Consider the following 17,400-nt stretch of genomic DNA (forward strand, 5'->3'; position numbering starts at 1 on the left):
CCGTTGATAATATCAGGAATACACAAACACAGAGGCTGTAGCAATATCTGGGATTGAGTTAACCAAACAAAACCAGATATTTCTGGTTTCATCCAGTCGTATCCGGACAAAGTGGTGTGGAATTCATATGCAATGGACCGCGAAAATCACAGTAAAAATGGTTTTGGAGAAAAGCAAATCTTTTCGTTAGGTAAGTGCAAAAAATATCATCTATAAAAACAGAAATATCCTGTTTGTTTGCTGCAGTTATTCCAGATTTCTTCCTAGAAAATAAGAATGTTTGGAGCTGATTCGTCCATGATGAACCAATTAGTATTTCAACGGTACAAAATGAAATGTTCCCTGACAAAAATATTCGAAACAATAAATTCCATCGATAATATCCAGAAAACACAAACCCAGAAGCTATCACAATTTTTCTGATTGAGTTAGCCAAAACACAACTGGATATTTCTGGTTTCATCCAGTCATATCTGGACAAAGTGGCGAGGAATTCGTATGCAATGGGGTGAGAAAATCAGAGTAAAAATGGTTTTGGAGAAAAGCAAAGTCTTTTCGTTAGGCAAGTGCATAAAATGTCATCTATACAAACCGAAATATCATGTTAGTTTGTCGCAGTTCCTCTAGCTTTCTCCCTAGAAAAAACGATTGTGTAGAGCTGGTGTCTCCATGTGGAACCAATTAGTGTTTCCAAGCACAAAATTAAATGTCCCCTCATAAAAAAAAAACATTCAAAACAATAACGTCCATCGATAATATGCAGAAAACACAAACACAGAGGCTGTAGCAATATATGCGATTGAGTTAGCCAAAATGCAACCGGATATTTCTGGTTTCATCCAGTCATATCCGTACAAACTGCTCTGGAATTCTTATGCAATGGACCAAATAAATCATAGTAAAAATGGTTTTGGAGAAAAGCAAAGTGATATCGCTAGGCAACTGCAAAAAATGTCATCTATACAAACAGATATATCATGTTTCTTTGCCGCAGTTCCTCTAGCTTGCTCCATAGAAAATATGAATGTGTGCAGCTGGTGTCCCCATGATGAACCAATTAGTGTTTCAACGGTAGAAAATTAAATGTTTCCTGATAAAAAATATTCAAAACAATAAAGTCCGTAGATAATATCAGGAATACACAAACACAGAGGCTGTAGCAATATCTGGGATTGAGTTAGCCAAAACACAACCGGATATTTCTGGTTTCATCCAGTCATACCCGGACAAATGGTGTGGAATTCGTATGCAATGGACCGAGAAAATCAGAGTAAAAATGGTTTTGGAGAAAAGCAAAGTCTTTTCATTAGGCAAGTGCTTAAAATGTCATCTCTTCAAACAGAAATATCATGTTTGTGTGCCAGAGTTCCTCTAGCTTTCTCCCTAGAAAATACGAATGTGTAGAGCTGGTGTCTCCATGTGGAACCAATTAGTGTTTCCCAGCACAAAATTAAAGGATCCCCGATAAAAAACATTCAAAACAATAAAATCTATCGATAATATCCAGAAAACACAGACACTAAGGCTGTAGCAATATCTGGGATATAGTAAGGCAAAACACAACCATTTATTTCTGGTTACATCCAGTCATATCCGGACAAAATGGGGTAGAATTCGTAGGCAATGGAACGAGAAAATCAGAGGAAAAATGGTTTTGGAAAAAAAGCAAAATCATTTCTTTAGGCAAGTGCACAAAATGTCATCTATACAAACAGAAATATCATGTTTGTTTGCCCAGTTCCTCTAGCTTTCTCCCTAGAAATTACGAATGTGTAGAGCTGCTGTCTCCATTTGGAACAAATTAGTGTATACCAGCACAAAATTAAGTGTTCCCCGATAAAACCATTCAAAACAATAAAATCCATCGATTATATGCAGATAACACAGACACTGAGGCTGTAGCAATATCTCGGATATAGTAAGCCAAAACACAACCGGATATTTCTAGTTTCATCAAGTCATATCCAACAAAGTGGTGTGGAATTCGTATGTAATGGACTGAAAAAATCCCAGGAAAAATGGTTTTGGATAAAAGCAAAATCTATTCATAGGCCATTGCATAAAATGGCATCTATACAAACAGAAATATCATGTTTGTTTGCCTCAGTTCCTCTAGATTTCTCCCTAGAAAATACGAATGTGTAGAGCTGGTGTCTCCATGTTGAACCAATTAGTGTTTCTACGGTACAAAATTAAATGTTTCCTGATAAAAATATTCAAAACAATAAAGTCCGTCGATCATATCCAGAAAACACAAACACAGTAGCTGTAGCAATATCTGGGATTGAGTTAGCAAAAAAAAAAAAAACCGGATATTTCTGGTTTCATCTAGTCGTATCCGGACAAAATGGTGTGGAATTCATATGCAATGGAACGAGAAAATCACAGTAAAAATGGTTTTGGAGAAAAGCAAAGTCTTTCGTTAGGCAAGTGCTTAAAATGTCATCTATACAAACAGAAATGTCATGTTTGTTTGCCTCAGTTCCTCTAGCTTTCTCCCTAGAAAATACGAATGTGTAGAGCTGGTGTCTCCATGTGGAACCAGTTAGTGTTTCTACAGTACAAAATTAAAAGTTCCCTGATAAAAATATTCAAAACAATAAAGTCCATTGATAATATCCACAAAACACAAACACACAGGCGGTAGCAATATCTGGGATTGAGTTAGCCAAAACACAACCAGATATTTCTGGTTTCATCCAGTCATATCCGGACAAAGGGGGTGGAATTCGTATGCAAGGGACCGAAAAAATCACTGTAAAAATGGTTTTAGAGAAAAGCAAAGTCTTTTCCTTCAGCCATGCTTAAAATATCATCTATACAAACAGAAATATCATGTTTGTTTGCCGCAGTTCCTCTAGCTTTCTCCCAAGAAAATACGAATGTGTAGAGCTGGTGTCTCCATGTGGAAACAATTAGTGTTTCCCAGCACAAAGTTAAATGTTCCCTGATAAAAAACCTTCAAAACCTTAAAGTCCGTTGATAATATCGGGTAACACAAACACAGTTGCTCTAGCAATATATGGGATTGAGTTAGGCAAAACACAATGGGATATTTCTGGTTTCATCCAGTAATATCCGAACAAACTGCTGTGGAATTCGTATGCAATGTACCGAGAAAATCACAGTAAAAATAGTTTTGGAGAAAAGGAAAGTCTTTCCATTAGGCAAGTGCATAAAATGTCACCTATACATACAGAAGGGTCATGTTTGTTTGCCGCAGTTCCTCTAGATTTCTCCCTAGAAAATACGAATGTGTAGAGCTGGTGTCTCCATGTGGAACCAATTCGTGTTTCCCAGCACAAAATTAAATGTTCCCTGATAAAAAACATTCAAAACCATAAAGACCGTTGATAATATCCGGAAAAAACAAACACAGAGGATGTAGCAATATCTGGGATATAGTAAGCAAATACACAACCGGATATTTCTGGTGGTATCCAGTCATATCCAGACAATGTAGGGTGGAATTCGTATGCAATGGACCCTGAAAATCACAGTAAAAATGGTTTTTGAAAAAAGCAAAGTCTTTTCGTTAGGCAAGTGCATAAAATGTTATCATACAAACAGAAATATCATGTTTGTTTGCCACAGTTCCTCAACTTTATCCCTAGAAAATACAAATGTGTACACTGGTGTCTCCATGTGGAACCAATTAGTGTTTCTACGGTACAAAATTAAGTGTTCCCTGATAATAACATTCAAAACAATAAAGTCCGTAGATAATATCCAGAAAACACAAACACAGTAGCTGTAGCAATATCTGGGACTGACATAGGCAAAACACAACCGGATATTTCTGGTTGCATCCAGTCATGTCCGGACAATGTGGGGTGGAATTCGTATGCAATGGACCAAGAAAATCACAGTAAAAATTATTTTGGAGAAAAGCAAAGTCTTTTCGTTAGGCAAGTGCATAAAATGTTATACAAACAGAAATATCATGTTTGTTTGCCGCAGTTCCTCTAGCTTTATCCCTAGAAAATATGAATGTGTACACTGGTGTCTCCATGTGGGACCAATTAGTGTTTCTACGGTACAATATTAAATGTTCCCTGATAAAAACATTCAAAACAATAAAGTTCGTCGATAATATCCAGAAAACAGAAACACAGAGCCTGTAGCAATATCTGGGTATAGTAAGCCAAAACACAACCGGATATTTCTGGTTTCATCCAGTCATATCCGGTCAAAGTGGGGTGGAATTCGTACGTAATAGACCCAGAAAATCACAGTACATATGGTATTGGAGAAAAGCAAAGTCTTTCCGTTAGGCAAGTGCATAAAATGTCATCTATACAAACAGAAATATCATGTTTCTTTGCCGCAGTTCCTCTAGCCTTCTCCCTTGAAAATACGAATGTGTAGAGCTGGTGTCTCCATTTGGAACCAATTAGTGTTTCTGTGGTACAAACTTAAATGTTCCCTGTTAATAACATTCAAAACAATAAAATCCGTAGATAATATCCAGAAAACACAAACACAGAGACGGTAGCAATATCTGGGATTGAGTAAGCCAAAACACAACCAGATATTTCTGGTTTCATCCAGTCATATCCAGTCAAAGTGGGGTGGAATTCCTATGCAATGGACCGAGAAAATCACAGTAAAAATGGTTTTAGAGAAAAGCAAAGTCTTTTCCTTCGGCCAGTGCATAAAATGTCATCTATACAAACAGAAAAGTAATGTTTGTTTGCTGCAGTTCCTCTAGCTTTCTCCCTAGAAAATACGAATATGTAGAACTGGTGTCTCCATGTGAAACCAATTAGTGTTTCCCAGCACAAAATTAAATGTTCCCTGATAAAAAACATTCAAAACCATAAAGTCCGTTGATAACATCCGGAAACCACAAACACAGAGTCTGTAGCAATATCTGGGATTGAGTTAGCCAAAACAGAACCGGATATTTCTGGTTTCATCCAGGCATATCAGGACAAAGTGGGGTGGAATTCGTATGCAATGGACCCAGAAAATGACAGTAAAATGGTTTTGGAGAAAACGAACCTCTTTTCCTTGGGCCTGTGCATAAAATGTCATCTATACAAACAGAAATATCATGTTTGTTTGCTGCAGTTCCTCATCTTTCTCCCTAGAAAATATGAATGTGTAGACCTGGAGTCTCCATGTGGAACCAATTAGTGTCTATACGGTACAAAATTAAATGTTCCATGATAAAAACACTCTAAACAATAATGTCCGTCGATAATATCCAGAAAACACAAACACAGAGTCTGTAGCAATATCTGGGATATAGTAAGCCAAAACACAACCGGATATTTCTGGTTTCATCCAGTCATATCCGGACAAAGTTGTATGGAATTCGTATGTAATGGACCCAGAAAATCACAGTAAAAATGGTTTTAGAGAAAAGCAAAGTCTTTTCGTTAGGCAAGTGAATAAAATGTCATCTATACAAACAGAAATATCATGTTTGTTTGCCGCAGTCATCTATCTTTCTCCCTAGAAAATACGAATGTGTAGACTGGTGTCTCCATGTGGAAAAAATTTGAGTTTCCCAGCACAAAATTAAATGCTCCCTGATAAAAAACATTCAAAACAATAAAGTTTGTCGATAATATCCAAAAAATACAAACTCAGTGGCTGTAGCAATATCTGGGATGGGTGTTAGCCAAAACACAACCGGATGTTTCTAGTATCATCCAGTCATATCCGCACAAAATGGGGTGGAATTCGTATGCAATGGACCGAGAAACTCACAGTAAAAATGATTTTGAGGAAAGCAAAGTCTTTTCATTAGGCAAGTGCATAAAATGTCACCTATACATACAGAAGTGTCATGTTTGTTTGCTGCAGTTCCTCTAGCTTTCTCCCTAGAAATTACGAATGTGTAGAGCTGGTGTCTCCATGTGGAACCAATTCGTGTTTCCCAGCACAAAATTAAATGTTCCCTGATAAAAAACATTCAAAACCATAAAGTCCGTTGATAATATCCGGAAAACACAAACACAAAGGATGTAGCAATACCTGGGATATGGTAAGCAAAAACACAACCGGATATTTCTGGTTGTATCCAGTCATATCCTGATTATGTGGTGTCTAACTCGTATGCAATGGACCCTGAAATTCACAGTAAAAATGGTTTTTGAAAAAAGCAAAGTCTTTTCGTTAGGCAAGTGCATAAAATGTTATCATACAAACAGAAATATGTTTGTTTGCCACAGTTCCTCTAGCTTTCTCCCTAGAAAATACGCATGTGTAGAACTGGTGTTTCCATTTGGAACTAATTAGTGTTTCTACCGTACAAAATTAAATGTTCCCTGATAAAAACATTCAAAACAATAAAGTCCATTGATAACATCCGGAAAACACATACAGAGAGTCTGTAGCAATATCTGGGATTGAGTTAGCTAAAACACAACCGGATATTTCTGGTTTCATCCAGTCATATCCGGACAAACTGGGGTGGAATTCCTATGCAATGGACCCTGAAAATCACAGTAAAAATGGTTTTAGAAAAAAGCAATGTCTTTTCTTTAGGCAAGTGCATAAAATGTCATCTATACAAACAGAAATATCATGTTTGTTTGCCGCAGTTCCTCTAGCTTATTCCCTAGAAAATACGAATGTGGAGACTGGTGTCTCCATGTGGAACCAATTAGTGTTTCTATGGTACAAAATTAAATGTTCCCTGATAAACACATTCTAAACAGTAAAGTCCGTCGATAATGTCCAGAAAACACGAACACAGAGGTGGCAGCAATATCTGGGATTGAGTTAGCCAAAACACAACCGGATATTTCTGGTTTCATCCAGTCATATCCGGACAAAGTGGTGTGGAATTCATATGCAATGGACCGAGAAATTCACAGTAAAAATGGTTTTGGAGAAAAGCATAGTCTTTTCGTTAGGCAAGTGTATAAAATGTCATCTATTCAAACAGAAATATCATGTTTGTTTGCTGCAGTTCCTCTAGAATTCTACCTAGAAAATAGGAATGTGTAGAGCTGGTGTCTCCATGTGCAACCATTTAGTGTTTCTATGGTACAAAAGTAAATGTTCCCCGATAAAAGCATTCGAAACAATATAGTCCATCGATAATATTCAGAAAACACAAACACAGAAGCTTTCACAATATTTCGAATGAGTTAGCCAAAACACAGCCGGATATTTCTGGCTTCATCCAGGCATATCCGACAAAGTGGTGTGGGAGTATGCATACTCAATACACGGGATTTCTATAGCTAGAGTGTAGGAATCGCAGCTTAGTAACGTTCTGTTTCCTGATTGTGGGAGCCACAGTTTACGGGAGTTCTGTAACCTGTGTTAGGAAGACGCAGTTTATGGCAAATCTGTATCCTTGATGGAGTGAGAAGCAGTTTACAAGAGTTCTGTAGCCAAGGATTAGGCATACCCAATATCTAGAACTTCTGTAGCCAGAGTATAGGAGACACAGTTTACAGGAGTTGTGTTACCTGGGTGTGGAGAAAGAGAAGTTATGGCAGTTTTTTATCCTGTGTGTATGGAAAGCAGTATACATGAGTTTTCGAGGCTGGGAATAGGCATACACAATATACGGGATTTTCATTGCCTGCGTGTAGGAGTCATAGCTTAGTAGCATTCTGTATCCTGATTGTGGGAGCTGCAGTTTACAGGAGTTCTGTAAGCTGGGTGTAGAGAGACGCAGTTTGTGGCAAATCAGTATCCTGGGTGGAGTGAGAAGCAGTTTACAAGAGTTTTCTAGCCTGGGAGTATAAATACACAATACACGAGATTTCTGTAGCCTGAGTGTAGGATCGCAGCTAGTAGTGTTCTGTATCCTGATTGTGGGAGCTGTAGTTGATGGGATTTCTATAACCTGGGTTAGGAAGACGCAGCTTATGTCAATCAGTATCCTGGGTGGAGTGAGAAGCAGTGTACAAGAGTGCTGTAGCCTGGGAGTTGGCATTCTCCACATACGGTATTCCTGTAACCTGAGTACTGGAGATGAGCTTATGGGATTCCCCTCACCTGGGTGGAGAGAGATGCTCTTTAAGGGGGTTCTTTATCCTGGGTGTAGCGTGAAGCAGTTTAAAAGTGTTCTGAAATCTGGGAGTAGGCATACGCTATGTGCGGGATTTTTGTAGCATGCACATAGGAGATGCAGTTTAAGGGAATTCTGTAACCTGGGTGTAGAGAGACACAATTTATGGCAGTTCTGTATGCTGGGTGTATGGAGAAGCAGTTTCCAAAAGTTTTCTAGCCTGGGAGTATGCATGCATACACAATATAGAAGATTTCTCTAGCATCAGTGTAGGAGTCCCAGCTTAGTATCGTTCTGTATCCTGATTGTGGGAGACGCAGTTTACGGGAGTTCTCTAAGCTGTGTGTAGAGAGATGCAGTTTGCGGCAGTTCTGTATCCTGGGTAGATTGAGAAGCAGTGTACACCAGTTCTGTACCCTGGGATTTGGCATTCACCACATAAGGGATTTTTATAGCCTGAGTGTGGGATTCGAGGTTTATGGGAGATCCCTAACCCGGGTGTAGAGATATGCAGTTTACTGGAGTTCTATATCCTGAAATAGAGAGAAGCAGTTTACAAGAGTTCTGTAGCCTGGGAGTAGGCATACGCTATATCCGGGACTTCTGTAGCCTGAGCGTAGGAGATGCAGTTTATAGGAGTTGTGTATTCTGGGTGTAGAGAGACATGATTTATGGAATTTCTGTATCCTGGGTGTAGTGAGAAGCAGTTTACAAGTGTTTTCTTACCTGGGAGTATGCATACACAATACATGGGATTTCTGTAGCCTGAGAGTAGGAGTCGCAGCTTGGTAGCGTTCTGTGTCCTGCTCGTGGGAGACGCAGTTTATGGGATTTCTGTAACCTGGGTGTAGAGAGACACAATTTATGGCAGTTCTGTATTCTGGGTGGAGTGAGAAGCAGTGTATAAGAGTTCTGTAGCCTGGGAGTTGGCATTCACCACATGCAGGATTCCTGTAGCCTGAGTGCTGGAGATGAGCTTATGGGATTCCCCTCACCTGGGTGGAGAGAGACGCTCTTTAAGGGAGTTCTGTATCCTGGGTGTAGCGAGGCAGGTTACATGTGCTCTGAAGGCTGGGAGTAGGCATATGCTATTTGCCGTATTTCTGTAGCATTGTGTAGGAGTATAAGCCTAGTAGCATTCTGTATCCTGTTTGTGGGAGACGTAGTTTATGGGAGTTCTGTAAGCTGTGTGTAGAGAGATGCTTTTGTGGCAGTTCTGTGTCCTGGGTGAAATGAGAAGCTTTGTACAAGAGTTCTGTACCCTGGGAGTTGACGTGATTTTTGTAGCCTGAATGTGGGATTCGAGGCTTTTTGGAGTTCCTTAACCTGAGTGTAGATATATGCCGGTTACTGGAGTTCTATATCCTGATGTAGAGAGAAGCAGTTTACAAGAGTTCTGTAGCCTCTGAGTAGGCATACGCTATATTGGGACTTCTGTAGCCTGAGCATATTAGACGCAATTTATAGGAGTTGTGTAACCTGGGTGTAGAGATACACAATTAACGGCAGTTCTGTGCCCTAGGTGTAGTGAGAAGCAGTTTACAAGAGTTTTCTACCCTGGGAGTATGCAGACACAATATATGGGATTTCTCTAGCCTGAGTGTAGGAGTCGCAGGTCAGTAGCGTTCTTTACCCTGATTGTGGGACCTGCAGTTTATGGGTTTCTGTAAGCTGCCATAAGCTGGGTGTAGAGAGACGCAGTTTGTGGCAAATCAGTATCCTGGGTAGAGTGAGAAGCAGTGTACAAGAGTTCTGTAGCCTGGGAGTTGGCATTCACCACATAAGGGTTTTTTGTAGCCTGAGTGTGGGATTCGAGGTTTATGGGAGTTCCTTAACCTCGGTGTAGAGATATGCAGTTTACTGGAGTTCTATGTCCTGAAGTAGAGAGAAGCAGTGTACAAGAGTTCTGTAGCCTGGGAGTAGGCATACGCTATATACGGGACCTCCGTAAGCCTGAGCGTAGGAGACACAATTTAAGCCTAAGTCGCAGCTTAGTAACGTTCTGTATCCTGATTGTGGGAGCCCCAGTTTACTGGAGTTCTGTAACCTGGGCTAGGAAGCCGCAGTTTATGGCAAATCTGTATTCTGGGTGGAGTGAGAAGCAGTGTATAAGAGTTCTGTAGCCTGGGAGTTGGCATTCGCCACATACGGGATTCCTGTAGCCTGAGTGCTGCAGACGAGCTTATGGGTTTTCCCTCACCTGGGTGTAGAGTGATGCACTTTAAAGGGATTCTGTATCCTGGGCGTAGAGAGTAGCAATTTACAAGAGTTCTGTAGCCAAGGATTAGGCATACGCAATATACAGGACTTCTGTAGCCAGAGTATAGGAAATACAGTTTACAGGAGTTGTGTTACCTGGGTGTAGAGAGACAGAAGTTAAGGCAGTTCTTTATCCTGGGTGTATGGAAAGCAGCATACAAGAGTTTTCTATCCTGGGAGTAGGCATACACAATATACGGGATTTCCATAACCTGAGTGTAGGAGTCATAGCTTACTAGCATTCTTTATCCTAATTGTGGGAGCCATAGTTTATGGGTTTCTGTAAGCTGGGTGTAGAGACACAGTTTGTGGCAAATCAGTATCCTGGGTGGAGTGAGAAGTAGTTTACAAGTGTTTTCTAGCCTAGGAGTATGCATACACAATACATGGGATTTCTGTATCCTGAGTGTAGGAGTCGCAGCTTAGTAGTGTGCTGTATCCTGATTGTGGGAGCCCCAGTTTACGGGAGTTCTGTAACCTGGGTTAGGAAGATGCAGTTTATGTCAAATCTGTATCCTGGGTGGAGTGAGAAGCAGTGTACAAGAGTTCTTTACCTTGGGATTTTTGCCCTCACCTCATACGGGATTCCTGTAACCTGAGTGCTGGAGACGAGCTTATGGGAGTCCCCTTACCTGACATGGACCACATAATAGACTTAAGTTCTAGTGACAACCTGGCTGCTTGGTCAAGGATGTCAGCCTTCAAAATCACACTTGGAATTCACTCTGAAATCAGTACTGCATTGGCTTGGAAATATAGTGTGAGGAAGCAGGATGACTTTCAAGAATAGTTAGGCTATCAAAGTGCCAGTTGCCTGGATCTTTGGTCTACTGTACAACCTTTCAAAGCAAAGTTGCTTTGTCCTCTGCCTTTAGAAGTGACCTTTACAATGGCTACTGCATCACCCAAAGGATGTTATTTTCTCTTCCGTAGAAATGTTGATGTAAACTTGAGTCTCAAATGTCTATTGGTCCCCAACAACCTACCTTAGGGAGGACAAATACATCCTCGTTGTTGGAGGAAATTGTTAGGTAGGAAGTCAGATATGAGCTTATGTGTGTGTGACAAAGGTCTAAAGAAAAGACATCTATCAGTATGATCAATTATGAACTGAAACTGATCACTTGGACTAGTGAGATGGCATTGTTACATGCAACCTTGATTGGATTGTATTAGGAATCCCTTGGCACATTTCTAACTCCACCATTTGGGGAAAGTCTGATTGAGCATTTCCCAAATGCTCTAACTGATAGAATTAAAAAGGGAAAGAACAATACAAAATGGGAAGCCAGATACACAGCAGACTCATAGAATGGCAGATGTGTCCTCAACAGCACTCTGGCCTCAGAATCAGCCCTTAAGACATTCGGATCTGGCTGAAGAGCCCATGAGAGTATTGTAGGCATGGAAAGCCAAGACACTATGGCAAAAAAGACCTAAATGAAAGGTCTCTGTGAGTGAGATCCCAGTGGAAAGAACGGGCCTTTCTCTGAAGGGAGGAGAGTACTTCCACTTTGACTGTGACCTTGTGTAAATAAGATCAAAGTCGGCGAACTCAAAAGACTTCCATAGCCTTGGCAAATCATGACTAGAGCCTAGGGACATTACTGACGCCACAAACAACTGTCAAATTGTTAAGTCAACAACAGGGGTCACTGTGTACTTACTCCTCGTGTGGGATCTCTGTCCTTAATGTGTTGTCCAATGTGAAGTAATGCTATAACTAGTACTGAAACAGTCTTTTACACTTTATGTTCTGTGTGGGTGCAAACTGATGAAATCTTTACTTAATATATACTAAATTGATCTTCTGTATATAAAGATAATTGAAAATGAATCTTGATCTGAATGGAATGGGAGAGGGAGTGGGAGACAGGAGGGTTGTGGGTGGGAGGGAAGTTATGGGGGGAAAAAGCTGTTGTAATCCATAAGCTGTACTTTAGAAATTTATATTTACTAAATAAAAATTAATTAAATTTAAATTAAATTAAGTTTAATTAAATGAGATGATCTGAAGTCAGTACATGGTTTAGAGGACAAACCACGGGTATTTAATTAAATAAATTAAATTAAGTTTAAATTAAAACTAAATAAAATTTAATTAAAAAAAAGACATCTATGTTCAGAATATGCATCTGCATCTCAAAGTCATCCTGATAACGTTTCAGGGGCAGCTCAGTATTCACATCCTACCCTGCCCCCTCTACCCAATAACCTGCTAGGTGGGGGTCCCTGCCCCTTCTGCCTGACAATCTTCCACAGTCTTCTGACAATCTTCCAGATGCAGCCCAGTATCTACATTTCAAATACCCTGCTCTGGACCTGCTCCAGATCAGGATAGCACCAGCTAGGTTTCCTCCTGTCTGATACCTTCAGGGGAAAACTCAGATAGGAGCTTCATAATATTTACATCCATAAAATTCTTTGTTTCAGGAGGAGATGTGTGAAGACAAAGACCCATCTCCTTAAAAACTCCTGGCCTTAACTGGACTGCACGCTCAGCTCTCTGCCTCTATGCTGAGTCGCCCGCCTGCCTGCCCAGGTGTAATCTCTCCACTCAACCATGTAACCTCGCTCCTCCCCCCCCAGTCTGAGCAACTGAGCACTCTCTCAGGTCCTGTCAGGAGAGGTGCCCATGCATTCTTATGGATGTCCCTTCCCTAATAAACGTTGTTACTTTACTTTCCACTACTCTCTCACTCCTGAATTCTTTCTTGCATGAAGACAAGAACCCTGCCATTCACCAGTAACAAAATGAGCTACTAGAGAATCTCAAAATCTTATGCTATAGAAGTGTTAGGTATGAAATCAGAAATTTAGTCTATGTGTGTATGAGACAGGCCTAAAGACCAGCACCTACTGTGGAAACTCCAGAAACCCAGCATTTTGCACTTCAAAGTCCTGCTCAGATCCTGATAACTTTCCAGATGGTCCCAGCCCTTCTCACAAGGAAAGCTCCCAGGAGAATTCTCTCCTCAGGACATGACCTGACAACATGGGGCAATAAAACCTTCTCAAGATGCCCTAAGGGAAGCCCCTCTGCTCTGCATGGTGCCAGCAAATCTGGGGAGGAACTTTCTAATTTTCATCCAAAAAACCCTTCCACCAGAATTCTCCATCCTTTGTCCTGAGGAGAGGGGGAGGTGGGCAAACAGACTCCCTTTGAAAACTAGGATTCCAAACAGACTGCTCAGCTCTCTGCCTCTCAGCTCAGCCGCCCACCTGGCCTGCCAGGTGTATTCTCTCCATTCAACCATGTAAGCTTGCTCTCCCTCAGTCTGAGTGACTGGGCACTCTCTCTCTGTCCCTTCCATTCTGATGGATGCCCTATCCCCAATAAAGCCTTATCACTCTGCTCTGTGTCTCATACTTGAATTCTTTCTTGCATGAAGACAAGAACCTCATGGCTTCCACGGCCTTTCATCCAAAGACAGAGAGTATGCAATAGAATGTCCGCCATGATGGCATCAGTTTTTAACAAACCCAAAGGCATGTGTTATATGCACCCATGGTTTGTCCTCTAAACCATGTACTGACTTCAGATCATCTCATCTAGTACACTTCTAAATGATAGGGATAAAAATAACTATAGTGCCAACAATGGAAAATTCCTCTTTATCATCCAATATCCAAAGAACATTCATTTATTTCTTGACTGTCCTGCAAATGAGAATGTTTTTGAATAGTTGATTGGGAGAGACACATGAGGACCAACAATGGATGCTGGAGTCATGGCAGCCCAGGTCCAGGGGAAAGCACAGTAGGGACCACAGGCCCTCCCACCACAATTGTCCCTATTGTTCTGATGTGTCCCAAAGGTAACAGACACACGTGATTGCAGCTCTCCCATTCCTGTCTGCATCATTGTAGGGCACAGGTGAATTTCAGCTATTGCCTGCAGTGTCCTGAGCAGGGCTCAGCCTGGAGTTAGGTGCTGTGGAGTCACTGGCCACTCACCAGGTCTGCGCTCTGGGGTCCACAAATTGGAGCAACTACATTCAAAGCAAACAATTCAATAAATAGGGAATATTAAGAGATAAAGGATTGGGGGTGGAGCCAAGATGGCGGAATAGAGAGGACACACACTGATAGTCCGGGAAAAGATAGGTTAATAAAAGTGGAATTACAGTAATCTCAGGAAAGGCTCAGGGAAAAAATTGCAGAGGAAACTCTCCCAGATCTAGTGGATGTGACACGGATGATTTGTGGGGAGAGCGAGGACACCCACGGAAGCCAAATAGCGGAGTCTACACATCTGCGCTGGAAGGGGAGGTGAGCTCTGTAACCCAAAACATCGGCGGGGAAACTGGCTTGAAGCCCCGCTGGGGAAAGTTCACCAGACTAACTACAGGAGAGAGAGAGAAAAAAAGGGACCAGTATGGTCTATCTCCACCCACCTCACAAAGGCTAGCAGGAGACAAAGAGAGGAGCCATTTTGGACTTATGTAAAAAGTGACCTCAGGGCTGTGCACAACTTGAGAGCTATGCCCACCCCCAATCAAACAGAAAAACCTGACTCTGGGTGTGGGGGGGTGAATAACAGGAGGTTAGGACTTAGTGAAAGGGTGGAGCTAATGAACTGAGGTGGTGAAAAAAGAAACAGTGGGTGAGAGAACTCACAGAGTTCATGTGAGTACCCTCCAGAATGCTACAATTCGATAAACTTGGCAACCCAGTGGGAGACTGCAGGAGATTTTGAGCCCATACTGAAGGCAGCACAGATTCTTTGTGTGGTCCTGAGGAAAAAGCAGACAAATGATATACCCACAGAAGGCAGAGATCGGAAGCTGACTAACTTAAACTCAGCTCAGCTGTGCGGTGTTACTTCCCTCCTGAATAAAAAAATTATAAATAAATAGAGAGAGAGAGAGAGAGAGAGAGAGAGAGAGAGAGAGAGAGAGATTTACCATGCCTAACCTGAGTGTGTCACCTTTGGCACATCCTTAACCCTGAAGAACCAAGCCAAGCTCCCTGGCCACACTCATCTCAAGCCTCAAGCCTCTAAGGCTTCTCCAAAAGCAAAAAGTCCACTTAACACAGTCATAGTATAACAAGAAAAAAACACAACAGCGAGGGAAGAAGAATTCAAAGAATATCTCCACAATGCCAAGCAACAAACACTGAAACCAAAGGAACAAGATCAAGGAAGATATTATGACACCCCAAATGAACAAGACACAAGCCAAGATTATGAAGATGATGAGATGGAAGAAATGCAAGATACAGATTTCAAAAAAAATTATGATAAGAACATTTAGAAGTTTTCAAAACCAATTTCTTGAACTCAAGAAATCCTTTCTGGACAGGATAGAAAATCTCTCTCATGAAAATGAAATCTTAAGGAGGAATCAAAATGAAACGCAGAAACTAGTAGAACAGGAAAGTGTGATAGTGGAGAGAAATCAAAATGAAATGAAGAACTCAATAGATCCAATGACAAGCACACTAGAGAGCCTTAAAAACAGAGTCAGTGAAACAGAAGAGAGAATATCGGACTTAGAAGACAGAGCACAGGAAAGTATAGAGTCAAACCAAAAAAAAAAAAAAAGAAGAGGAAATTAGAAATCTAAAAAATATTGTTGGGAATCTACAGGATACTATTTAAAAACCCAACATTCGGGTTCTACGAGTTCCTGAAGGCATGGAAAGAGAGAAAGGATTAGAAGGCCTTTTTAGTGAGATACTAGCAGAGAAATTCCCGGGTTTGGGGAAGGACAGAGACATCCTAGTACAGGAAGCTATTAGAGCCCCTAGTAACCATGAACAAAAGAGATCCTCACCACAACACGTTGTAAAAACAACTCACCACAGTGAAACACAAAGAAAAGATTCTAAAATGTGCAACAGAGAAATGTCAGATTACTCTCAGAGGATCTCCAATTAGACTCATAGCAGAATTCTCATCAGAAACCATACAGGCTAGGAGGGAATGGCGAGACATAGCCCAGGTACTAAGAGAGAAAAACTGCCAGCCCAGAATATTATATCCTGCAAAGCTCTCATTTGTGAATGAAGGAGAAATAAAGACCTTTCACAGCAAACAGAAATTGAAAGGATTTGTCGCCACTCGTCCAGTCCTGCAAAAGATGTGTTACACACAGAAACACAGAAACACGGTCATCAATATGAAAGAAGGTAAAGGAAGGAAACCTCACAGCAAAAGATCACAGGAAGTTCAAAGCATATATTAGGAAATATCTTTGGCAAATGGCAGGGCAAATTTACTCCTTCTCAATAGTCACATTGAACATTAATGGCTTGAACTGTCCAGTTAAAAGACACAGATTGGCTGAATGGGTTAAGGAATAAAACCCATCTATTTGCTGCTTACAAGAAACTCATCTTTCCAACAACGATGCATGCAGACTGAAAGTGAAAGGCTGGAAAAAGATATACCATGCCAACAGAAATGAAAAAAGAGCAGGCGTAGCCATCTTAATATCGGACAACATAAACTTTACCACAAAAACTGTTAGGAGAGACAAAGAGGGGCACTATATAATGATTAAGGGATCAACTCCACAGGAAGATATAGCAATTATCAATGAATATGCACCTAATTACAGGGCACCAGTTTATTTCAAAGACTTGTTAAGGGACTTAAAGGGAGACTTAGACTCCAATACAATAGTTATGCAGGACTTCAATACTCCACTCTAAGAAACAGACAGATTAACAGGACAGAAGATCAACTATGAGACAGCAGATTTAAACGACACTCTAGCCCAAATAGATCTAACAATTATCTACAGAACTTTTCATCCTACACATAAAGAATTTGCATTCTTCTCAGTAGTACATGGAACCTTCTCTAGGATTGAACACATAAAGCAAGTCTCAGCAAATTCAAAAGAATTAGAATCACACCATGCAGCTTCTCAGACCATAAAGGAATGAAGGTGGAAATTAGCAACTCAGGAATCCCTAGAGCATAAGCAAACACATGCAGATTGAACAACATGCTCCTGAATGAACACTGGGTCATAGAAGAAATCAAAAGAGAAATCAAAAATTTTCTGGAAGTAAATGAGGATAACAGCACATCATACCAAAACTTATGGGATACAGTAAAAGCAGCGTAAGAGGAACGTTTATAGTAATGGGTGCCTACATGAAGAAATTGGAAATGCACCAAATAAATGAGCTTTCAAGTCATCTCA

This window comes from Lepus europaeus, chromosome 11, assembly GCF_033115175.1.
Source record: "Lepus europaeus isolate LE1 chromosome 11, mLepTim1.pri, whole genome shotgun sequence".
NCBI classification, from domain to species: domain Eukaryota; kingdom Metazoa; phylum Chordata; class Mammalia; order Lagomorpha; family Leporidae; genus Lepus; species Lepus europaeus.